The sequence below is a fragment of the Lepus europaeus genome, chromosome 8 (assembly GCF_033115175.1).
Source record: "Lepus europaeus isolate LE1 chromosome 8, mLepTim1.pri, whole genome shotgun sequence".
NCBI classification, from domain to species: domain Eukaryota; kingdom Metazoa; phylum Chordata; class Mammalia; order Lagomorpha; family Leporidae; genus Lepus; species Lepus europaeus.
In genome coordinates, this window is record NC_084834.1 from 90,161,254 (window position 1) to 90,187,789 (window position 26,536).

At 41.7% G+C, this 26,536-nt stretch overlaps 1 protein-coding gene across 1 annotated transcript in view; it reads left to right on the forward strand.

The window, feature by feature from the left end:
• The first annotated feature begins 6,887 nt into the window (after positions 1 to 6,887).
• The window catches only part of SPARCL1 (SPARC like 1), a 47,554-nt gene continuing 27,905 nt past the window's right edge, over positions 6,888 to 26,536 (forward strand). Inside the window, exon 1 of the mRNA XM_062199174.1 lies at positions 6,888 to 7,224. The gene's annotated coding sequence lies outside the window, so the exon portion shown is untranslated. The remainder of the gene's footprint in view (positions 7,225 to 26,536) is intronic.

The window sequence follows — 26,536 nt, forward strand, 5'->3', positions numbered from 1 at the left end:
CTCTGTCTTTCAAATAAAAATAATAAAATAAATCTTAAAAAAAAAATCAACATCTGTTGTTTAGGCTACCCAGCCTTGGCATCATGTTAGGGCAGCCTTAGCAAAGTAATCCAACTCCCGAGGTGGCTCAGATGCCAGTGGGGCCTCTGCAGGCCTAGAGGGAAGAACATGGGACCTGAGGATTTTACTCAGGCCTGGAAGGTAATAGAATTGGCCCTGCTCAGTTGTGGTTTTACTTGGAGCAAGTAGTACTATTACTGCTTCCATTTTCTCCCTTTCAGAACGAAGAAGTCTATTTTATGTCGTTGCTTTCTAGTCTCATTGACAGAGAGGAATTTTGTCCCAATGAATCACACCTAGAGTGTCACACATGACTGGCTTAGTGATGAGATTGGAGACTTTCTGAGTGGATGGTAGTAAGATGAGATTTGGAACTTTACGCCGGAATGGCTTAGGAATGTTGGGGTGGGACAAACATAGTTTGCACATGGGAAAGACATGAATTTTAGGAGTATGAGAGTACACTAACATGGAATGAGTAGTGACCCTCAAAAGTCATGGTCAAGTCTCAACCCTTCCTATATTGAGAAGGTGACCTTTCCATATGTAATAAGTTAAGACGAGGTCATAATGGGTTATGGTAGACTGTAAATCCAATGACTGGCATCCTTATGGGTGAAGAGAACATAATGAGATTCAGAAGACACACAGGGAGAGAGATCTGCAAAGATGGGAGCGCAAAGGGGTGTGCCACAGCTCCCAGCCAAGAAGTACCCCAAGCATTTCTGGGAGTGCTCAGGAGCCAGGCAGAGTGAAGGAAATATTCTTCCCTAGAGTGTTCACAAGAGCATTGCCTGCTGACACTTCAGTTCCCACTGTCAGCCTCAAAAACATCAAGAAAACATTTCTGTAGTTGGTAGTAATTTAGTAAGACAGTCCTAGGAAAGCGATACACACCTCTCACAACTGTATATGTAAGCATGGGATTGGCATTGGGATTGCTGTACAGTTCTGTTGCCCCAGTTCTGTCATTTATTTGTGTCTTTTACACAGCTGCCTCTTATTTTTGTCCAACTTCCCTTTCTCTTGCCCTCTTTATTTCTTCTGCCTTCCCCCCCTGTTTCAAATCTGGCTTCTGCCCCTTCTATCTACTTTTCCTCTTTTTTCCTAAAACTTTAAAACTTTTTTTTCCACCCCTAATAAAAATCTACTTTCTGGGGGTGGACGTTATGGCATAATGGGTTAAATCACCACCTGGGATGCCTACATCCCATATTGGAGTGGTGGTTCAAGTCCTAGCTACTCCAGTTCCAATCCAACACCGTACAGATGCATCTGGGAAGCAGTAGATGATGGCTCAAGTACTTGGGTCCTTGTCACCCTCTTGGGAGATCCAGGTTGAATTCCAGGCTTCTGGCTTTAGCCTGGCCCAGCCCTAGCTGTCATGGCCATTTGGGGAATAAACCAGAAATTGGAAGATTCTCTCTGTCACTCTGTCTTTCAAATAAATAAAATAAATCTTTTTTTAAAAAAAAAAAAAAAAGCAGGCAATCTGCAAATCTCTTTTGCTTCTATCAAGGATACTTCCCCTTCAGCAGGAATCCCAGAATGAAGACACACAACGGAAATGCAGCAGATCTTCAAAAAACATGGAGCATAAAGAGGAAAGCAAATTACCCTGACATTTTGGGATTATTTCTCACTGCAGCAAAACTTAACCTGGCCAATGCTTTTCCTACATTTCCTAACCTTCAATGGGAACACCATCCATACTCCCTTTTACCAATGATAAAAGCCAAACTGCTTAGCCTGGTATCTAAAATACGTGTAGCCCTAACCTATCTTTCTCCTTTTGTATTTGTTTCTTTTGCCTCAAATGTTATTACGAGAATAATGACAGTGAATTACATCATCCATATTATATTTAGCAGATCACTGTACCCATTTTATTACTCTCTTGTTAATTGCTTCCCGTTTGTCAAGCCTCTCCTGAAGATTTGATGCAAGGTGTATTCAAGCCTACAGAAGGGCTGGCGGAGGGGGCCAGCATTGTGGCCAGAAGGTTAGGCCACTACCTGTGACACTAGCATCACATATCAGAGCACTGGTTCAAGCCTCTGCTGTTCTGCTTCTGATCTAGCTCCTTGCTAATGTGTCTGGGAGGACAGGAGACTCCACCTATGTTGGACACCCCAAGGGAGTGGACCAGCAGATGGAAGATTCTGTCTCCTGTCTTTTCTGTCTTTTCCTCCCTTTCAGATAAACAAATAAACCTTTAAAACAAGCAAAAAAAAGAACAAGAACAAGGGCTGGCAGAGGCTGGCTACCATTAACTCCAGCGAGAGCCTGTATTCAGAAACTGAGGCTGTGAGTTCATAACCAAAAGTCAGCCGAGTGACCCGAAGGAGTCCGGTGCAGGGATGCAATGGTCACGTTGGGGCCCTGGGGAGACTGAAGAGCAGCTAAGCAGAACTGAGACCCAAGTGTTGGAAGCAAGACCTACTGAGAGCTAACCATCGAGGTCAAAAAGACATAATGAGGTGTTATGCACTGAGCTGCTTCCCATGTGTATTGAAGCCCTAACCCCCGATGTGGCTGTACTTGCAGATAGGGCCTTTAAAAGGGTGAATAATGTTCAATGGAATCCTAAGGCTGAGGCCCTAGTCCAACAGGATGTCTCCTTATAAAGAAGAGGAAGCGGCACCACACACAGAGTGGGAGAGGTATGAGGACCCAGTAAGAGGGCCAGCCACCTGCAAGCCAACGGGAGAGGCCTCAGGAGAAAGCAAACCTGTCAACACCATGTTCTGGACTCTCTAGTCCCCAGAACGGTGAGAGAATAAACCTGCTGTGTAAGCCACCGGGTCTGTGGTATTCTGTTACGGTAGCGCTAGCAAACTAACACAGAGGGTAAGCAGGGAACAGGGCCATACAGGCCAAGCCCCGGTCAAGATTGTTAGGGACATCCTGTTGTCACTACAGCTTCCCTCCACCCACATTGCCTCCCTACCCATGGTTCTCACTACTCCCCGGGAATCATGGGACCTTTGCCACTGGGCGCATGTATTTTCTCTCAGACGCCTAAACGGCGGGAACTATGCTATTTCTCTCATGACTCAACTGGAGATTCGTACCATGAACAAAGAAGTGCATTATATGCTTGGGCTTGATTACATTCATCACTCGGCATCCACAGGGGCTTGGTTCCAGAACACTCCCAACCCCTCCACGGAGGGCAAACACTCAAGTGTCCCACATAAAATGGCGTGATATTTGCATATAACCCATGTGCATCCTACCATATGCCCTAAATCATCTCTAGATTACTAATAATATCTAATACAATGCAAGTGCTATTAAATGATTATTATGCTGTATTGCTTAGGGAATAATCACACGGAAAAAGTTGGTACATATTCAGCACAGATGAGGGGTTTTTTTTTTTTCAACAAATTTTTTTTTAAGATTTATTTATTTGGGGCTGGCTTTGTGGCATAATAGGTCAAGCCGCTGCCTGCAGTGTCGGCATCCCATATAAATGCCAGTTTGAGTCCTGGCTGTTCCACTTCTGATCCAGCTCTCTGCTATGGCCTAGAAAAGCAGTAGAACATGGCCCAAGTCCTTGGGCCCTACACCTGTGTGGGAGACCCGGAAGAAGCTCCTGGCTCCTGGCTTCAGATCAGCACAGCTCTGGCTGTTATGGCCCATTGGGGAGTGAACCAGTGGATGGAGGACCTCTCTCTCTCTCTCTCTCCCTGCCTTTCTCTGTGTAACTCTGACTTTCAAATAAATAAATTAATATTTTTTTAAAAAGATTTATTTATTTACTTGAAAGGCAGTTACAGAGAGGCAGAGCGAGAGAGAGAGAGAGAGAGGTGTCTTCCATCCACTGGTTCACTCTCCAGTGGGCCGGAGCTGTGTCGATCTGAAGCCAGGAGCCAGGAGCCTCTTCCAGGTCTCCCACATGGGTGCAGGGGACTTGGGCCATCCTCTACTGCTTTCCCAATCCATAGCAGAGAGCTGGATCAGAAGTGGAGCAGCCAGGTCTCGAACTGGTGCCCATTTGGGATGCCGGCACTGCAGGTGGCAGCTTTACCCACTACACCACAGTGCCGGCCTCTCAAAATTTTCAACCTGTGATTGGTTGAATCCACTTACACAGAACCCATGCATACTGGGCCTGGTCCTTCCCTGGATTAGGAGTTCTTCACATCACAGATACCCTGGCTGGAGCAGGAGCTGAGTGGGGGAGGTTCATAGTAGGCTCTGGGAGCTGGCTGAGGCTTTCATCTGCTTCCCACAAGAAATCCCAACACTAAAGAGTTAAAAGCAGAATTCCAAGTTCGCTGCTGGCGTTTGTGGTGCCTCTGACCAGCACTGACATTCTATGGACCAATAACGTGAGAAGCTCTTTGTCAAAGTTCCCCGTCACATTTGGAGACTGCACACATTTTCTAAATCTGATCGACAGCCCCAGCTGGTAGGTGGGTGTTGTTGTGGGTTTATTGTCCTCAGCTCTATGAGCTGTAAACCGTTTTAGAAATGACAGCTTCAGAAACAATAAGCGTCTGGATAGCTGCCAATGAAAATTCCCAAAATAAAGTCATAGTTGAAAGACATTGTGAATTCAAGGGCCTTTTATGTATTTTTAATTCATTTTTCTCTCTTATCTAGTTGGATTTTTTTAATTATGTTATAGATTAATAAGAAAATCTGTAGAAATGAGTCAAAATTCTCAAGCCTTGCCCCTTACAAATGAGCTTTTACATTTAAGAGATGTAACCAGCTTGCTTTAACCAAATAATTTGTATATTGACAGTTTCTATTAGAGAATATATTTTGATGATTCCATAGGAAACAGAAAATATCAACTTCAGTAGTAAGTAAACAGTTTGAATCCATCAAATCTTTTTTCCATAGCCTTCTAGCTAAAACGTCCTCTACATTCTCATGGAATTGACATAATTACCTGAATCAACCTCGTAGAGACCTCTCAGATAAAGGAGAAATGCTAGCTAGAACAAACAGTGTTGGGTCCCGAAGAAAATTTCCTTTAAGCAGCCAGGACATGATCCTCAGACAGGCCTTAGCACATATCCTGCAACAGTCCTGCCACGCCTGTGCCCTGCAGGAGATCGCTGGAGAAATGGTGCCTATGCCTCCCACACTCCTGACCACAGATGTGCACAGAGGCAGGGGAGAAGGAACGTCGAACACAGCCCATCCCTTCACGCTTCCTCTGAGGAGCCGGCCAAGGAAAAACATCGCATTGTCTAGGGCAAAAGGAGGACGTCACATCCTTTCCTCCTGTCCCTGGAAAGGCAGCTGGGAGTAAGTCATCCTGATTCTGGAGCTGTGAGACGGTTCCCAGCTGCACTGCGACTTGTTTTTGGTTCCTAGGCAAACTGCCCAGTTTCCTCTGCTCCCAAATTCCCCCAACTGCAAACTAGAGATAATTCCTATTACCTCTCACTCACAGTGTTTATAACATAAAGATGGCAAATGTTTCTAAAAGTGCTTTGAAAGATTAGGCTGAGGGCATGTTCGTCGAGATTGTCTGGAATTATAGTTGGGAGGTTTTGTTTATTTCTATTTTGTTTTGAATCATTTTGTTTAGTTTTTGGTCAGCCTTTGGCATTCCTTTAGAAAAGCTAAATTTAATTATAACCATTCATCTGATATTAATGCAATATTTACAATGTGCAAAGCTCTGTGTTAGGCACCTGGAGACTAAAGAGGAGCTGCATCCTCTACCTTCAAGGAGCCAATAGCATGCTCAGAAAAAGATAGGATAAAAGTATTATAGCTCAGATATTACAGTAGAGTAGTACAAGTGTAGCCCTTGATCAAGGTAATTGATTTGGGAACCATTCAGCCTCCCCCAGCTTTTATTTCTTCTTATGCAAACCATAAGAACTCCATATATTGAGTGCCTGGTAGGTGGTACAGAGCGATCTATATAGTTATATTCACTTACTTAAAACTCACAATGACTGAGCTAGATAACATTATCGTTTTCATATTTGCATCTGCATCTCATAGATAGCCCTGAAGCTGAAAGGTGTTATGTATCTTGTCCAAGGTCACACAGTTAGGGAGTAGGGAAACCAGGACACAAGCCCCAGCTACCTGTCCACCACACCTGCAGACTTCACCACTATACCACACTACCCCTCAAATGAGAACACTGTGAAATTCACCTTGGATACACTTGTGAGGATCAAGTGATGCAATGCATAAAAAGCTGTTAGCACGATGTCTGACACATAATAAACAAGCAGGAAGTGTGGAAGTAGCAGTAGAAGAAGAAGGACCTGTATATAAATAACCAGAATGCCAGGTCAAAAATAAGCCACCACCTCCGGTCACATTTCAGGAGAAACTTCTTACAGACCAACCATTCAAACATGGCATCACAGTAGGGAGCTGTAGCAGGAGAACAATCTATATACTGCAACATCTTAACAGGGCTAAGGAGTGATCTACGATACAAGGAGTGATGGCTCACGTGCACGGTAAATTTCTGAAGCTCATTCAAAGAGAAGTTAAAGGATCTGACGGTGCTGTGCTATTAAAACCCAGAGTACCCGTGAGAATGGCACTTCCAGAGTACATCTGCTGCCATTCTGCTCCCCGCCCCCACCCCCATTTAATTCCTACCCCCCAATTTCCTTTAGGAAGAAACAACAGCATGGAGCTTCTTTTCAAAGTCTTAAAATAAAACTCCCCCCAAAAGGGATCTTGCTTACAAAACCTTCCAGAAGGGGGGAAAAAAAAAAACGCATACAGAGCCAAGTGCTTATATTCTAGCCAAGTTATGAGACTGAGAACAAGGGCTTCCAGGGGAGGGCGGTTAACTCCCTCCACGCCAGCAGAGTTCCCGGCTTCCCTCCGGGTTTGCGCTCCCTGTGCTGCACATCGCGCCCTCCTGGGGGCCAGCCTGCTGGAGAAATCCAGGAATCTGCAACAAAAACGATGACAGCCTGTGCCGACCTCCAAATTCTCGCCTGTCACTTCAGACCCTGACTAGTTGACAGAACAGCAGAATTTCAACTCCAATAGACTTGAATGCGCTTCTGGGCAAAGAAGCAGAGCTAACGAGGGAAGGGATTTAAAGAGTTTCTCTTGGGTATTTGTCAAACTTTGATTTCCTGGCTGTGTGCAAAGCGGGCATTCAACTTCCATCTTCAACCAGGGCTCTCTGCTCCAGTCAGCTACCTGAAGGTAAATTTTAATAAATGTATTGTCTTCTCTAATTCCATTTATTCAGCTGATTTGCATGACCTGATAAAGCTAACGCTTTTGCCTAAATACTAAAAAGTCATTTGTTTATTAAAAACCCCTTCGCATGATTTAGAAAAAAAAACTACCAATAGAGAATTTTATCACTTGTTTTCATATTTCCTTTCTTCCTTCAAAATTGAACAGTAAGTATTAATAAATGACAGTGGCTTTAGTAAAGACCAAGAATACAAATGCAAAAGTCTTGTTAGCCAGCGTAGCATTTAGATGTAGTGAAGCCTGAAATACTTTACCAAGTATATAAAAGAAACTAAAAGGAAAGTCATGTGTTTTTTTAACTTTCAAATCAAATGATTTTTATATTTTCCATGTTTAAATTATCTAAAAGCTATTCAGTCACCACCCTATTCCTAGTCTGTACCCAAATGTGGAAATGAGATATTCTGCTTTTCCAAAGCGTAGGAAAAACCCCATTAATATATCCTTATTTGATTATTTTTACATCTTTGTGACTGTTATCCCTTTCCTAATTCCCTCTTATTGCTTTATAGCTTTCTCTTGCCTCCTACTATTATTTGATAAAACGCACACACAGACATAAAATTTCTCCAATTCCCAATGACGTTTCATTTGGAAACGCCACAGTGGGAGATGGGGTATTAAAGAGCTAAAGAGATCATGATGGTTGTACTATTGTCAGATATTAGCATAAAAGCAATACTGCAAGTCCTGCTCACTCATTCCTGCAGCTGCTGAAGGTCACCCTGCAGGAGAAAACCATACTTTGATCTCAGATCAATAGTGCTGAAACTCTGCACCATGAGGTACTGCAGAAAGAGCATCTCTTCTGCTCTGCGTTTCATCTGTAAAGAGGTTAAATATGTCACCTTGGCATAGTATCTGAGCTCTCCTCTGGCCCAGGGCCTAAGCACACTGAACAGAAATGTCCATTCAGTCTAATTCAACAGAACTCTCTTTTTAAAAAAGTCCCCCCTTTCTCGTGGACACCAGCTTTTTCAGTTCACAGCTTACTCAAACCTTGGTGGGTATGAGTACTGTAAACTATGACTATTAAAATATGCATATCTGTTAGGGAAGACTTACATTGGTATTTCTGATCATACAGCAGGACTTAGCAAAGCAGCACAATCTATATCATCTACTTATAGCCAATCAACAAATGCTGTTTTCCGCATTTTGGAAAAGCATATGGATGTGTTACTCATGAATACTGGCTTTTTCTTTCAGAGAATTTTGGTGCATTCCGTGCTCAGAATATGCTGGTAGGGATTCCTTTCCAGGTCCTTTGGGACTTAATCCCCAATATCCTCTCATGGCACAGTTTCACTTATCATCTAAGTAAAAATAATAAACGGTGATGACAGAGATGAAATGACTGGTGATATGTATCTGGACAAGTCCAAAACATCATTCATTTTATTTCCTCTTGGCTATGTTTACTCAGTTGGCTTGTAACAGGGCATGGACACTGCTAGCTTAGGGAAGGTTAGCACAATGTCCAGGACACACTGGGAAGCGGTTTCCTCCCAGAAGAACACAGACAGCTTGTTCAAAGACCTGATGTCCTTAGCCCTCATATTTTACTCCAGAATGATCTTCAGTGGAAGACACAGGGAACCTCACAAATCCAGGGGAATTTCCCTGTAGGCCTGGCTACCCAAAAGATGCCCAACCAGGTTGGGGTCCGGTTCTTACAAGACCTACAGAGCACCTTCTGCCAAACACAAAGCTGAACTTGCCATGGCAAGGCCACCTGGGCTAGCCTGGGTTTTGTCTTTGGCATCAGAGTGTATGACCTTGACTGATTGCTCCCAAGGTAAGGAGCAGGTCCAACAGAGGGAATGAGATCATGGACTGGTCCATATTTGGCTGCATAGACCTAGTTTATAGAAGACACCATAGACCTGGTTTATGTCCAGGCTTTACTACTAAATAGCTCTGTGACTTTGGCAAATGCCTTATCTCCTTTGTGCCTCAGTCCCCTCATTTGTGGAACGGAGATCATAAAATAAGTAGCTTCCTCAGAGATTTGCTGTAGGAATTGAATTCAGAAAGGTATGGCCCTAGCAAAGCCCTGCAGAAAGAGAACTGACTCCAGGATTTCCCTCAGGGTTTCTTTCTGCATCTGTACACATTTTGCTCTGTAATAAAATGCCAGTGCCAGGTCTATGCCTGTGAGGCAGCTCAGCAACGTGGACAGAGCGTAGCTTGGGAGCGTGATACACTTGGGCTGGAATCCTAACTCTGCCTCTGACAAGCTGTGTGAGATTGGGCCATCACTTCATGCCTCCAGGACTCAGTTTACCCACCCAAGAAGCAAAATGGTGGTATTATCCACAATTTGCATTGTGGTAGGAATCAAAGATGTTTATCCAATGCCAAGTATAGCACCCAACAGAGATCTAGACCTGGAGCGGGGGTAGGGATTTTCCTGGCTGCCTAGCAGAGGTCTTATGTCAGGGATAATGTAACTGGTCCCAAAATTGGGAAACAAGAAGGAAATAATGTTTGAATTGTCTTTTGTCTTTAATCCAAAGAAATGTGGCACTCCTGCCGTTCCCTGGGGAGGCTCCACATGAGGCATTTGTTACTGTGAGTCCCTACCACTCCTTCAATTAGCAGCTTCTTAATGGCCAAGTCAAAGGAAACCAAGGAGAGTTTGCTGAGTCGCCTTGCCAGTGCGCAGAGAGAGAAGAAAGGCCGCGGTGCAGTCAGTTCTGTTTTATTGGCCTACTTGGACAGGGGAGAAGGCCTCCAGCGTTTTTCCTTTCGTGTCTTTTCTGAAGGCAAGAATGGGGTTTTGACTTGTTCTAGGAGGTTATTTTTTCCTCTTCAACTGAAATTCAAACGAAAGGGGCTTTTTTGTTTAGCTTTTGTCAATGTGTTTTGTTTGGGTAAACCTCTCCCCCATGTTCCTAGCATTGAAATGTCAGCTGCTTTTTCTGGCTGTGTGTAGCAGGAGCACCCTGTCGTCATAGCGATGAAAGGGGATGGAGAGACTCGGGCCTCATGACTCTCTGTGAAACATCTCTTAGTCTGCTTTAAAATCCTTCTTTAGAAATGCAGGCTCCAGGCATGGCCTGTTTCCCTCCTATTATGCAACCAACTTACGTACACACATTGCAGTAGCTAAATGTTTCCTTTAAAGGTTTAGTGAATAGGTATTAAGAAGATGAACAAGAAAGCTATTAAAACCATGGCCAGTTTACTGTGGGGTGCAGGGGAGAAACAAGAGCGAAGGCAAAAGAAGAGAAATAGACACGGCTTCCCTGATAACACATACTGTAAACCTACTTTCCCAGATCCCACTGCCTCCTCCTGTCTTCATGATGGGCCCCACAGTAGTATAGCAGTTAGCCAGGGCAATGCTGGGGCAAGCTGCCTGGATGCGAAACTCGGCCTTCATACTCTCCACTCTGTCTCTGTTTTCCCATCATCCAACCCATGGTAAGGGTTGGATTCTGAACTCAAAGCCTCAGTCTCCCCCATTTGTTAAACAGAAAACGCGGCCAATGCATAAGATCATTGTAGGATTAGCTGTAATAATGGATGTAAACTCTCAACAAGTAGTGGTTATTGTAATTCTTTCCATGGTTACATCTAACTGTAATGGGAATGGCCTTTTTGAACTTGAAATCTCCCAGGAAGTAAACTGTAACCAACAGTGGCCTCAGAATTATCATGGCATAAATAAGAACCTTGAGTTTCTAAAGGAAAAAAAGAATATTATGATTTGTCTACATTGTTTTCCTCAAATTGGTTAACACTAGGGCAAAAGGTGTTAAAACATCTTTCATCAAAATGCCTTTTATTAAGGTTTCTGTTTTACTTTCTGCAGTGTTTTCTGGGTCACGCAATTATATAAGTAAGTAATAATTTTATCTTTTGGCCCAAACAACTAACGTATTCCATGTTGTATACCTTGTGAAATGCCAGAGATGCAAATGGAAGTCAGAGTAGAGAGGGGCTGTGCTCTTGTGGAGATCAACGTGTCCCTAGGGAGGCAGTCACTAATCAAATCATCACATTAATGAAAACTGCATATGCCCAAAACATAAGGTGACCTTGGGCAGGAAGCCCTCTTTGATTTATCCAATGAAACGATCCTCCACCAAAGTTTTTGGTTATGATATTTAATCTATTGTTACACATACATATTTAAAATCTATTTCACTGTAAATTTTTTTACTTATAAAAATTACTTTTCCCATTCTCACAGTGCATGAAATAGTTTTGTTAAAACTCTTCATAAGCATCTGTAACATCAGAGTCCATGTTCACTGGATCTACTCTGTATGACCTGGTACAGAGCACATGTTGTTTGTGACACACCTTTAGAAACCTGCTGATGCTGCAAAGTTAATCCGCAGGCCCAAGTCCTCAGTCAGTGGTGATGCTGACCATAGCACTTTTCCCAGTGTTCTGTAAAGGGCTTATATTAAACCACTTGTATCTGCAACGGTGATTTTCTAAAATCGGATAATTCTAACTCTTGTAATAATGAAGTCATACCTCAAGAATAACAGCTAAATCTGCTTTGAATGCCTATGTCTTGTTTCTCACCTATTCTGCCAAGGTGATATTTCTAAGAGCAGTATTACTTGGAGTCTGCCTGTCTTGGAGTCCCCCTCCTGGCTGCAGCAGAGTTAAATAAATCTTGTTTTGTTAAAAATAAGCAAACAAACAAGTATTACTTGAAATCGTTTCAGATTCTTTTCCCAGATGGTACTTTGTTGTTCAAGATGAAGTAAAGGAGACAGTGCCTTATAATGTGAGAGATGTTAGAAGCACTTAGAAATATAAAACAAATCCCTCTTTTCCATAGCATGATTGGGGGTAGGGGGAGAGGGTAAAAAGCTCACATTGTATTTGAACACATACAGTATGTGATTATATACCGAAATGAGTGCCATGAGAGCATAGGAGCCTGACCTTGGGCCAAGGTCACCGAAGGCTGTCCCTGATGTGAAGACTGAATGGAGGTTAGTTCTGTGTGTGTGTGTTGTGTGTGTGTGCTCAAGCATGTGGTGGTTGGCCGTAGATGAGAGGAGTGGGTGCTGGCAAGAGAATTTCAAGGGTGAGAATACCTTTTTCAAAGACCCTGTAGCAGGAGCGATCTCTGGCCAATTTGAGAAAGTCAGAGAAGGCCATCTTCTCCAAGAGCAAGGGCAGGCCAGTGAAAGCTGCACACCCTAAGCATCTCGTCATAAAACCCTCTTCCCCGAGCACTCTATGTATACATCCACTGCCAGATTCAGCTTTAACGTATCTATGATGTCTCTGTGGAACTCTGGTTACCAAAGCCCTGGCAGGTGGAAGCCGCATCTGTCACTAGCTGGGACCCGCATGGCAGTAGGTTCAGTTAGGAAGGATGATGGCAAATGAAGATCAGGAGGTCCAGAAAAGTCTGGATTTATCACCTATGCTCCCAGGGCTGGGACAGCTGGATGGTGACTCAGCGGAGAACTCAAAATAGAAGAGTATCTTTTACAGCCTTCAGATGACTTCAATGCCAAGCCATAGACCTCTCCCCAGAGACTCATTAATACTTTAAAAGCCCTAAAGCATCAGAGTTAACTGTGGATCAGGTAGCAGCACGTATGCACCAGCCAAAACGTGGCAAAGAGATTTGCTCTCAGATAACAAAGTCTTTGCCTATCATATAAAAACAAGGGGAAGGAGAAAGCTCTGTTGGAGCCTGATCATGAAGTAGCTATAATCATTTTGTTTACTACATTTTCCAGAAAGGAAATTTTTCCATGGTTATAATGCTTACTAAAAATAGCAGCCTACAAGCTTCCTCTGATATAAACGAATTCAACAGAAGATACCTGGCCTTATTTGGAAGCATAGATGTCAACACTTCAGGAAATTATATGCTATTAGTAACAAGGAAAAAAAATTAGAGGTAAAACAGTCAATGAGAATCTCTCCTTCTTCCAGGGTACCTGGTATGTCTTTCTCAGTTCAACTGACTTTAGACAAGAGGAGATAAATAATATCAAGAGATATCAAGTAGTCATCATGTACCTTGAAAAACCAAAAACATTAAGCAAGTCCCCTTGGTCTGGAGGGAGGGAGGAGGTGTTGTGAGTTTTGCAGAGATTTCCAGCTCAGGAACCAAGGATGGAGGGTTTGGTTACCTGGGGATCTTAACAACAGAGGAAAATTCAATCAGAAAGTCTTGAGGCAATAACTACCAGCACAATAATTTTCAAGGAGTCATTGACGTGGCTGATATAAAGGAAGACTCCTGCTCCCTCTTCCAGAGGTACAATGACTGTTTTTGTATGCTAGTTGCATGTTCAGATAGCTTGCTAATGCTTGGGAGAAAAGGAAAAGAGAATGAGGATCAAAAGAGAGAGGACTACAGTGAAACAAGGAGTGGCCAGGGGAGACAGATGGTTATGCTAAGTAGATGTAAGAGGTGAGGTAATATGCAGAACTTCAAAAATAAAATGTCTTTAAATTCAATGTTCTGAATTAAATAGTGTTCTAAAAAAATTGGAACTGAAAAGAAATCAAATGCAAAAATAGAATCCAAACTTACTCTAATGTGAATTTCTAGAAAATACCATAGAAACTGAAATGGAAGCAATTATAAAAAAAAAGGTACACATGAACCACAGTACCCAAAATGTATTCTGGCCATATAAGTCCACTACTAGACCTAAATGGAGAATAATGTTTTAGAATGATGTTGTGCCAAACTTTAGGAATAGAAACTACAAGACAAAGAGACAGGGAACAGTCTCAGGGTTTCATTCAGGGAATGCCCTGTGTTTCCTACGAAATCCAATGTCCCACTAGTATTTGACTACCACACACACACAGCTTTCCACCTTTTACCTGGAACACCATGCACTAGACCCAAAGCTAGGATTGTTCCATCAGAGACTGGAGATGGTTGACCACATGCATGGCCATTTCTACCTGAGACTGTTAGACCCCTCTCTGCAGACTTGGCTGGGCAATGTTTTCAGCTGAAGGAACAGACATCCAGGCCTCTTTCCTGGCTTTTCCTGGGACAGAGCCCATAGAGCTGCCAAGAAATCTAATTACAACTTCCTTTCATGGTAAAATCCAATTACAACCTCTCCGCTGGTGAAAGCCAGTCTTTGCCACAAAAGGAAGATAAGTAAAGGGGCCTCAAGCAGTGGTGCCTGTGTTCTGCCTTCTCTCTTAGGCACTATGCAGAAAGGTTGCAATGACCATGACCTTGACTTGACTTGCCTTGTTTAGGAACAGCAATCATAAAATCTATCACTACACTTCCCTTCCATAAAAAAGACAAATATTTTCATATCTAACACCAGGTGATTTTCTCAAGTATCCCTTAGTTAGGCAAAGCATATTTTGAGCCAACACTTGTTCCCTCCCACATATACACATTTTTTTTCAGGCAGATGACTTTCCTTATTAAACCTGAATAACATGTTAAACAAGGAAAAAAAGGAGTTATTGAGGTCCCTAAACTTAATTGACATAAATGTAGACAGTACATTTTGTTTTGGGTTTTTTTTTTTCTTCTTCTTACTATTTGTTTAATTCTTTACTTAGTGGAGTGTTAAGCTTATGATTATAAGATAAACTCAAGGTATATCATTGTAAAAATTAAAGAATAAGAAAGGAAGAAGGAACAAAGGTGGGAGTATGGGGTGGGGGGAGGGTGTGAAGTCTCACTATGCTCCTAAATCTGTATAGATGAAACACGTGAAATTTGCTCAACTTATATAAATAAAAAATTATATACAAAATGTATACACTTCTCAAAATGATAATTTATGGGAATTTTTTTTAAAGATTTACTTATTTATTTGAAAGTCAGAATTACACAGAGAGAGGAGAGGCAGAGAGAGAGAGAGAGAGGTCCAATAGTTCACTCCCCAATTGGCTGCTACGGCCAGAACTGCGACGACCCGAAGCCAGGAGCTAGGAGCTTCTCCCGGGTCTCCCATGTGGGTGCAGGGGCCCAAGGACTTGGGTCATCTTCCTCTGCTTTCCCAAGCCATAGCAGAGAGCTGGATCAGAAGTGGAGCAGCAGGGTCTCGAACCGGTGCCCATATGGGATGCCGGTATTGCAGGCCAGGGTGTTAACCCACTGCACCACAGTGCCGGCCCCAGGGAATACATGTTTTATAAGTATGTACCCAAATCTATAATTGCAGAAATAATAAAATTACTAACTACATTCTAAACTATTCTCTACCACTACTACATAATTACTAATATTCCACTGAAAGTGTATAAAATGCAGGTTTGCAGTTCATAAAGAAAAAACAGGCAAAATTTTAGAAGGAACATGTGGCCAATTAAAAATTTTTTTACCTGAAGATGAGTTGAGTGAAGAGTGGTAAATGGTTATTTTTTTTAAAATAGAGTAAACTTTCCTCTAGATTCAAATAAAAGTGTTATGACCCCAGAGTTAACAAAAGTCGACAAGGATAAGAACACACCATTCAAAGTAACCCTCAAAGGGCAGGCACTTGGCCTAGCACTTAAGATGATACCCAAGACACCTACATCCCATATTATCATTCCTAGGTTTGGAGTGTTCCTGATTCCAGCTTCCTGCTGATGTGGACCCTGGGAGGCAGCACTGATGGCTCCTGTGGTTGGGTTCCTGCCATCCATGTGGGAGACTTGGATAAAATTTTCAGCTCCTGGTCCCTGTTCTGGCCCAACCCTGGCCATTGTGGACATTTGGGGAGAGAAACAGTGATGGGTTTTCTCTCTCTCTCTCTCTCTCTCTCTCGCATGCGCGCGCTTTTCTTTATCTCTGACTCCAAATCAAATAAATAAAATTCTAAATGGAAAGCCCCAAAATAACCTCCAAATAACTCTCAAAGTAAAGCATTTTTATGAAATTTGTTTAATTAGAGTTTCCTATTCACCTATAGGAACTCATAGAGAAGTTGACCTCAGATCTACAAAAATGTAAAGAATTCATCTTAATTATAAGTCAGCAAAATCTGTAACTGGTGTGAAGATGCCATGTTTGGTCAGATGCTCAGGCTTTCCTGGCACATTGGAATCTCAAGCTATTAGTGCAGTGGATTCCTCCAACCTTTCACAGGGGCCAAACAACTCAGCTAACTCTCTCCAACTGAATGCAGCATTCTGGTAGAATTAAACACACACACACACAAAATACCAGCTGAACCTCCAAAAATCTCCTTTTCTCTCTTTCTTCCCTGATCACCAACTCCAGCAGCGTAACAATAGGCTTTGAGGCCTAAACAATGGGGGACAGGTTTATCTCTTTCTAGAAAAGCTTTTTAAATAATTCCCTAAAATATGGGAGGAAAGTTCTAGAAGCTTTTATTTTAGACTAGGAAAACTTTTCTTTAAAACTTTGACACAGTCATCTTGCATTCTAGTAGCTTTGGGGACAGACTTGGAAGATGAGCAGGGAAGTACCTGCTTCAGCTCACTGATTCTTGTGATCTGAAAACAATTTAAAGTAAATGAGCTCAAGGGGAAATGTTTGGCCGGCGCCGCGGCTCACTAGGCTAATCCTCCGCCTGCAGCGCCAGCACTCCGGGTTCTAGTCCCGGTTGGGGCGCCAGATCCTGTCCCAGTTGCTCCTCTTCCAGTCCAGCTCTCTGCTATGGCCCTGGAGTGCAGTGGAGGATGGCCCAAGTCCTTGGGACCTGCACTCGCATGGGAGACCAGGAGAAGCACCTGGCTCCTGGCTTCGGATCAGTGCGGTGCACCAGCCGCAGCGGCCATTGAAGGGTGAACCAACGGAAAAAGGAAGACTTTTCTCTCTGTCTCTCTATCACGCTGTCCACTCTGCCTGTCAAAAAAAAAGGGGGGGGGGGATGTTTTCCTACAATTTGAAAAATGTCTTCCTATAATCTGATAGGATAAGGTTACTATAGCCTAAGATCATTATAATATTAAATTCTCTTTCCCACAAGGTGATTCATAAAACCAGCCCATGTTTATTCTGTGTTGGGTTATTTGTTCATTTTTCTCAAGTCTTATGTGTTTGGATGGTAGCCAAAGTAATGTCTAAGGCTGCAGCCATGGCTGGAGGTGGCTGCCTCACATCATTTCTTCCTAGCATGTTGACAACAGAACTAATATAAGGGCACTTCAAAAAGTTTGTGAAAAATACAATTTTAAAAATTGGCACAAAAAAATTGAAATCTATGCATGGCCTTCACAAAATATGCATTTTTTCCATGAATTTTCTGAAGACTCCTCATATCTCTAGGGATCCATAGCCCAGTTCTTGAATGTGATGTGTATATTTCAGAACCATGCAGCCAAAAATAATTATAACCATCCAAAAAAATTAACATATCTTTGTATAGTGCTATTCATCCAAAATACAACTGTGTTTCAACTCGGCAAACTAGACTACCCTTGATCAGGTAAAATTCTATATATTCTGAGACTAAACACCCAAAAACAGTTTTCTTGGAATCATGTTTAAACTATTCAGTCAAGGCAGGAGTTTGGCCTAGCAGTGAAGATGGCACTAGGGATGCCTGCAGGTTCACTGCAGGTGCCTAGGTGCAACTCTTGGCTCTGCTCCCAATCCCAGCTTTCTGGTAATGCACACCCTGGGAAGAAGTAGCTGATGGTTTAAGTAGCTGAGCCCCCACTATCCACTTGGGATATGTGGACCGAGTGAGTTCCTGGCTCCCGGCTCTTTAGCCTGTCCCAGTTCTAGTGAATCCATGATCTCTCTCTTTTTCTCTTTCTCTACATCTCTCTCCCCCTCTTTAAAAAAAATTTTAATGTGTGATCAAACAGAGCAAATGAGTTGGGTCTCCTTGGTATGGAAAAGGACTGGAACAGAACAGAAACAAGCAGAAGGACTCACTTCCCAAGAACCCAGATTAATCCTGGTGTCATAGCCTCCTAGAGATTGCATGAAGAGAGGAAAGGAAGAACACACTGAAGTGAAAAAATGGCATTTTCCAACAAAAATTCATCTAGGTCTAGTTATCCATATTTTCTTCTAAAGCTTTTCAATTCGTAGCATCTTCAAATCTTGTGATTGTATCTGTAAAATCACTTTGTTGAGTGCTGATCACATTTGAATACCTCGCAGCTTCTGGTTCTCTCCAAAGATGAGGACAGCTAGTCTCCATTTAATAAAAAAAAAAAAAGTCTTCCAGATAAGGCAATTCTAGAAAGACTTAGAAGAACACAGCCCTGAGAGTAGGAGGCAGCTTTATTGGCAGCGGACGTGAAAATATTCAAACCTATGAATCCCTACCTTTGAATTAAGTGTTGTACCAGTCAAGGACCCAGCAAGGAAATGATGGATCCAGGCAGGAAAGTGGAATTTGGGAATTTGAGGAGAGTTTAACTAAGGGATTCTTCACCACAATAAGGGAAGGGTGTAGAGAAGTCAAAAGAGGTTGCAAGAAGAGGCAAGGAAGAACGAAGCTACTAAGTGCAAGGGGTGGGACTATTTTCTGAACCCAGAGAGGACGTGCTATGAGAGGGGATCACTCAGAAGGGCTGTGACCCTCAGGAGAGGAACACAGTCACAGAGGGGGACCTGAAACAGATATGCTGACATTACTCTCCTTCCCTCAACCCCTCCTCGCCAGGACTGCCCATTGGCTGAACCCAAGAAACCTCTGGGCAAGAGAACCTGTTGGGACCATTCACACAGGTCCTGAACAGCTCAGGGTAGAGAGGGGGAGAGTGCACATGGAGGAGCAAATGGAAGATAGCTAAACATGCAGAGGGGAATCGCTTCCCAGGGTGACAGAGAAAGAATAGACAGCTGTGGACCAGTCAGGGACCAGCCGTGCACCAGCTGTGGGCCAGCTGCCTGCTTTCCTTGCTTCCCAGAGCTTTCTCTCTGAGGGCATAAACAAGCTCTGGTTTTCCACCCTATTTTCAAAGGACTTCTCAAATTCCAGCCATGAAGTCCACTAGGGCTTATTTAGGAGAAGGCAGGTAACGAGTAATGCTACACCACTGGGGCAAGTAATTGTTTCTCTGCTAAATGTGTTGGCTCTCAGCAAGGCACATGAGAAGTTTCAACCATGCCCTGAATCCTAAGGGGACTTCTGCTTGGAGGGACTTACTTTCCCAGTTGTTCACACAAGAACTGAATACTCATCAAAGCATACCACTGTTCCCAGAGGGTCCCAACACCATGAGAATGAGGCTACTTGGAACTGTTCTTGGGTATTATTTGCTGTTTTTCTTAGTCCTGGAGGAGAACTACCTCCAATGAATAATTCTTGATCCATTCACAGAGCTGAAAGCACTTGAGATTCCTCCCCCAACTAACAGAATTTAACATCTGACTTACCCTATTAGCAAAAGAGAGACCATTTCCACAGAATCCAAAGCGGTTGTCTATTACACCAGTAGAGTTTCACTAATAAGAGATATTAAAATAAGAGCAGTCGGAGGAGAAAGCCAAAACCATAGGCACTCGGGAGAAAGAAATTCCAACAAGGTAAAGAATAAAATAAATTAAGGAGTAGAAAGAAGAACTAAGGGCAGAAAAGGAATAGGGCTAATCTACCTGGTCATTTCAAGAGCTAGATTTCAAAAGGTGAACAACCAAGCAATCAACAACAGGAAGCACCCAAGTCACTATTAAGTCCTACAATGTCACCAATGCCACCGGCCATTGGGAGAGCCATCCTTAGAAATGGATTCAGGATTTGTGAAGCCAGAACTTTAAAAAAAATGTATGAGACCCTCTTTTTTAAAAAACTGAAAGGTCAAAACCATGTACAAGATTTTGTAGCGAGCCTGTGCAAAGGCACCCAAAAATTAAGTTTCTTAATTTTGAGGTGCATCCATTCTGGCCATACTTAGATAACCATACCACAAAGAATATGAAAAATATAGTGTGAGGGGATAAATAAATGTAAATTTGAGAGACCCCTGCAATCACAGACAACACAATAGAAGGACAGATATCATAATAGGATTTGAGCAAAGCAAAATTAACATGACCAAGATAATTTCTCCCACTACACCATGAAGCAAAGTGGTGGAGACTTCCTGAAGGCAAACGCCGACCCCCGCCCTGAAAAAAAGAAAAAATCAAGACCTGCCCCTATATTTGCATGGCTTGTGGAAATCTGGAATGAGACATAGTGAGATTAGCAAGCATTAGTGAGCGGTTTAATGAGAGGAGAAACTCTGAAAGAAATGATGAAGAGGTATGGAAAGGTGGACATTACACAATCTTGCCTAGGATAATCCTGCGGTCATAAGCCTCTAAATAGGATTTCAGTAATCTCTCACTTATACATTACAGAAGAAGAGAGATCTGCTCATTTTCCCTGAGCCAGAAAGGGAGAGAGTTTTGAGAGTGTCCCAGAAAAGTCATCCCTTTTTGGTGCAGGCTTCCATGACTGAAACAGGCACAGTGCAAAACTGTGCAATGGCAATGCACTATGTTCATGAAGTTCCCCTTGGATGGATATTTCTAGGAAGTAGAGGTAAAGTCATAGGTGGGAAAGCTTGCATGGCACCTAGGTCAAGTGCTTATTACCACAGTACCTGGCAAAAGTGATAACATCTCAAAGATTATATCAGTACTATTTATATTAATGAAAATATTTATAAATATATAAATATTTATACACTCATAATATTCATTGTATTTATATATTTAGTTATATAAATTATATATTATATGTATGTAAAATATGATATAAATATATAATGAGTATATTTATATAAATATTATATCAGCTACTATTAAATAGTCAATGATAAAAATTTACTTTTTCAGTAAAATAATATCTTGATGAACATATAGGATTCTACTATTAATGACTACACTTAAGGATATTCCATGTAAAATATTTAATATCTATTTCAATTATTGTTGTTTACAAATGTAGTGACTTAAAATGGCAACGATTTCACAATGTCTCATGATTTTTTGGGTCCGGAACTTAAGCAGGTCAATTGGAAGTACTCAGCTAGTAAATGAGCTGGTCTGGAGTGTACAGATGGCTCCACTCACAAGTCCTGTGCCTTTGCAAGGCCAGGTGGCAAGCTGGGGTTGGCAGGGACTATGGCACAGTGACTTCTGTGGCATGTTGGTCTCTAACACAGTGGCTCAGGGCTTCCAGAGTAAGTTCCAAGAGATGTAGGTACAAACTCCAACGTTTAGCCTAAGAAGTCTGCCTCAGTCAATTGTTCATGTATGTCACTAAGGCCAGTGCAGATTCAAGGGGAGAAAAATTAGGCTCCACCTCCCAGTGGAAGAAATTAACAAAGAAATTTGGAGACATCTTTACTCTATCACAAAATTTATACATATTAAATGACAAATGTAAGAACTTGCCTCAATTTCACTTTACCCCACTTAGAATGACTAGCATTCAAAAATCAAAAAACAATAAATGTAGGTGAGGATATGGGAAAAAGGTCCCTCTTGGTAATGTAAACTACTACAACCATTATGACAATAGTGTGGCGATTCCTCAGAAACCTGAAATAGATCTACCATATGATGAAGCCATCCTACTCCTGTGAATTTATGGAAAGGAAATAAAGTCAGTATATGAATTTCAGCTCAATTCACAATAGTTAATACATGGAATCAACCCAGATGTACATCAACTTATGACTGGATAAAGAAAATTTGGCATACGTACACTATGGAATACTACTCAGCCATAAAAAAGAATGAAATCTTGTTTTTTGCAACAAAATGGATGCAATTAGAAACCATTATGCTTAGTGAAATAAGCCAGTCTCAAAGAGACAAATATCATATATTTTCTCTGATATATGACGGTTAATAAGAATACAAAAAATTTACAGGAATGAGATGGACATTTTGTGATATGATTGTCATTTTTGGCCCTTGTTTATACTCCTGTGGAACTGTGATCTTCTTACTTTTCACTTGTTGAATATTATGGTTAGTGGTGAATTAATCCTGTGAATATAGAGTGGATTAGAATTATGTCTTGGCAAAAACTGATAGAGAGAGGGGAGGGGGAAGGGGAAGTGGGGGAGAAGTGTGGTTGTGAGGCTAAACATACCTATGGAATGTCTAAAATCTGTCCTGTTTCTATTAATAAAAGAGAAAAAGATAAAATTAGGGAAAAAATTAAACTAATTTGAATTAAGTTTGGAAAAAAAAAGAAAAGAAAAAGAAAGCCATCAGGGGAATGGTGAATATGCTCCCTACCACAAAACAATAAAATACTCTACTTTCTCATTGGAAAAAAAAAAAAAAAACTTGCCTCAAGACATCTACAGATGGAAGTTGGAATAGAGTTGACATTTGTGCCCAGAGTTTCATTTGGGTGTCTGTCTCAGTGGTACATGGGCCAGCCAAGAGAAGAACTCTAGGCATTTCACAACCCAATTGCTGGCTCCCCACACCGTGCCCCATCAGAAAAGCCACACTCAGAAAAAGCAGTATAACTGTCACCTTTTTAAGTTCTAAGTGAGGTTCTCCTAATACTTTAGCAATGAGATACCCTGTCCCCAACAAAAGGCAAAGGCCCTGCTTAAAGTTCCCAGCCACTATAATTTTTAACCTTCCTGGATTCATGACAAGAAACATTGATATGAAGGAAACAAAGAACGTAAGGACTCTAAGTAACAGGATAAATTAAAGTCTCTTTGAATTATTAATTATTAGGGTTATTAAGCCATCTATTCTATGAGTGCTTCAAAGAAATGATATCTTTCATTTCATTTTTAAAGTATTTTCCATTTTTATTTATTTATTTAATATGTTTGAAAGTCAGAGAGATACAGAGAGGTCTCCCATCCACTGACTCCTCAAATGCCTGCAATACCCAGGGCTGAATCTGGCTGAAGTCGAGAACCAGGAACTCAATCCTGGTCTCACACATGGGTGGTAGGAACCCAACCACTTGCTATCTCCCAGAATGCATATTAGCAGAAGCTGGAATTGGAAGCAGAGCCAAGACTCAAACACAGGCACTCCAATATGGGATGTGGGTGTCCCAGGCAGCATCTTAACCACTGCACTAAATGTTTACCCCTCTTTCATTTTACTTTTACAGTGGGTGAAATTACCAAATGACTACATTATCACAATTGAGTCTCAAAACAACCCTAGATACAGTTTAAAAACTTGCCATGGGGCCCCAAATTCCCTTAAGCTGGGTGGGAAAAATAGTATTTTAAGTGTTAAAGTAATCATATTGATAGGATTAAATGTTAAAATGATCATATAAATAGGATTAAGTGTTAAAGTGATCATTTAAATAGGATTAAGTGTTTAGTAATAATAATAGATAGAAATAAAAGGGAAAGAATGTTCCAACATGGGAAGCAGTTCACACAGCAGACTCATAGAATGAGAATCACTTTAAGTAACACTCTGACCTCAGAATCAGCCCTTAAGGCATTCTGGTCTGGCTGAAAAACCCACAAGAGCATTTCAGGCATGGAAAGCAAAGACACTGTGGCAAAAAAATGTCCTACATGAAGGACCTCGGTGGGTGAGACTCCAGTAGAAAGAAGTGGTCATCAAAGAAGAATGCACTTTTCTCTGAACAGAGGAGAGAACTTCCACTTTGCTCATGGCCTTGTCTAAATACTGACAGAGTTTGGATTCAAAAGGCTTCCATAGCCTAGGCAGCTCATGTCAACAGCCTCAGGTGATCACTGACATATTACATAAGAGTGTTGTTAAATTAACGACAGGAGTCGCTGTACACTAACTTTCCATGCAGGACTCCTGTCCTCAAAGAGTGGTACTATGAAAGTTAACAGTAAAACTTGTTCTCAAAGATTTACCTCATTTTAGTGTATTAAGTGGAGGATATTCTTATATCTTACACATTTTAGTTATGCTTAAGTGTCCAACTCCATTGCTTGTTTTCTTAGGTGCTTCTTTAATTAATGATAAAACTTGCTCTCAGATTTACTTTCTTTTAACATATTGAGTGAAGGATATTCTTATGTCTCATAAGTTATAGTTATGTCTAAGTGTTCTCAAAAGATGTATCATTCTTGGATGCTTCTAAGTTTTAAGTTTCTCAAAGAAAAAAAGAAGTGAAATTGACTTAAAGATGCAATGACTTTGAACAGCCCTTGTCTTGACTATTGAGGAACAGGTTTTTTTTTTGTTTTTTTTTTTTTCATACAAATTGTTGAACTCTTTACTTAGTATAGAGGTAATCTTATGTGTGTAAAGTTAATTGAAAACAGATCTTAGTAAAAAATAAACCGGGAATAGGAGAGGTAGGGGGAGGTGAGGTGGGAGAGTGGGTGGGAGGGTGGATATGGTGGGAAGAATCACTATATTCCTAAAGTTGTATGTATGAAATGCATGAAGATTTTATTCCTTAAGTAAAAGATTTCTTTGGGGGAAAAAACAACAACAACAACCCTAGAAGACAAATGTGTAAGGCACAACTATTTTCCTACTCTGTAAAGAAATCAGTGACTTGACCAAAGTCTCTTGCTTAATAAATGGAAGTTCAGGTTTGTAACGGATCTACCAACTGCCTACCAAGTATTTTTCAACTATGCTGCTGCCTTTGAGTAAGCGCATACACTAGGAAAATAATATTTATCTAATTTCACATCCATGGTGGCTTATGTAAGTTTTCAAGAATAGCTACTCTGTGTATTCAAAAATTTTCTCATTTCTGCATTTTTCATCTAGAGTTTTGTCTGCAAAAAATCACAGTCTGCATTTTGCAGAGTGCACACCAGATTTGATTGTCTCAAAATAAGTGGCTTTCTACTTATCCAAGAATAAATGGCATTCATCGTACTGAGCAAGGACATCATGGTTTTCATTTGCAAAGTACTTTGCAAGCATCAGCTAATTAAGTTCCCTGAGTCTTCAGTTTGACAGTTGTTTTCAAAATATCTCTCATTTCCCAGGAAAGTGCTCCACTGTGTCTTACTTACACAAATCAGCACATTTGTTCAGCTTAAAATAAAAAGCTAAAGGCCATGAAATTATTTTGATCAATGTGTGGCAAATACAATTAGCTCAGAGAGACAAAAGTGCCCAGTGACTGGTGTGAGGCACAAAATGGAACACAAGAGATGAATACAAGATACTGGTTGTCCCTCAAGGTCCTGCCTTTAGAAATACAGCACAAGTACTGAACCTTGACATGGTGCCCCGCTTGGATCATTCCAACAGACATGGCATTCTGTCTTTAAATTTTATTTTCAATCTCAGAATGGAAATAAACACAAGACCAAATGGAAAAAAATAATTTTCACCCAGAGACACAGTAAACAATCAGGGCCCTTGCAGGGAATGTGGGATCTCAAACAGCCCCCACAGCTGCCACACGATGCTCCATGGCAAACCCCACACTTAGTTCTGAGCTTAAAAGGCTTCTCTTCAGCTATGTCAACATTCTCAACACTCTAGTAGCTTCTTTTGGTTAAGGCCAACATGAAATACTGAGAATAGTCCAAACATTAGGGCCTGGCACTGTGGCACAGTGGATAAAGCTGCCGCCTGCAGTGCTGGCATCCCACATGGACACCAGTTTGAGTCCCAGCTGCTCCACTTGTGATCCAGCTCTCTGCTATGGTCTGCAAAAGCAGTGAATGATGGCCCAAGTCCTTGGGCCACTGCACCCACATGGAAGACCCAAAAGAAGCTCCTGGCTCCTGGCTTCAGATCATAGTAGCTCTGGCCATTGCAGCCATTTGAGGCATGAACCAGCAGATGGAAGACCTCTCTCGCTCTGCCTCTCTCTCTGCTTCTCCTTCTCTCTCTGCTTCTCCTTCTTTCTCTGTGTAACTCTGATTTCCAAATAAATCTTTTAAAAAGTAAAAAGGAAAGAATATTAATTCAGGAATATTCTTATCTCCTAATTATGGCTTCAATACACATAAAAAACTAGGATTCAGGGGTGGAAGCTTGGCACAGGGGTTACACACTCCTGTCCCATATCAGGGTGTTTCAGTTCAAATCTCAGCTCCAGCTGCTAACTCCACCTTCCTAGAGAGACTGGAAGGCAGCAGGTGATAGCTCAAGTAATTGGGTATCTACCATCCACTTGGGAGACCCAGATTGAATTCCTGGGTCCAGGCTTTGGCCTGACCCAGACCTAGGTGTTGTGGGCATTTGGGGAATAAACTGGTGGGTCAAAGATTTCTCTCTCTCTCTCTCTCTCTCTCTCTCTCTCTCTCTCTCTCTCCCTCTCTCTCTCTCTTCCTCTCTCTCCCTCTCTCTCTCTCCCTGTCTCTCTCCACACCACCCCCCATAAAAAATAAGTAAGGAAAAATAAATAAATAAAGGGTTTCTAAAAAGTCATTAAAACACCCTAGGATTTAAATGTATAGACAT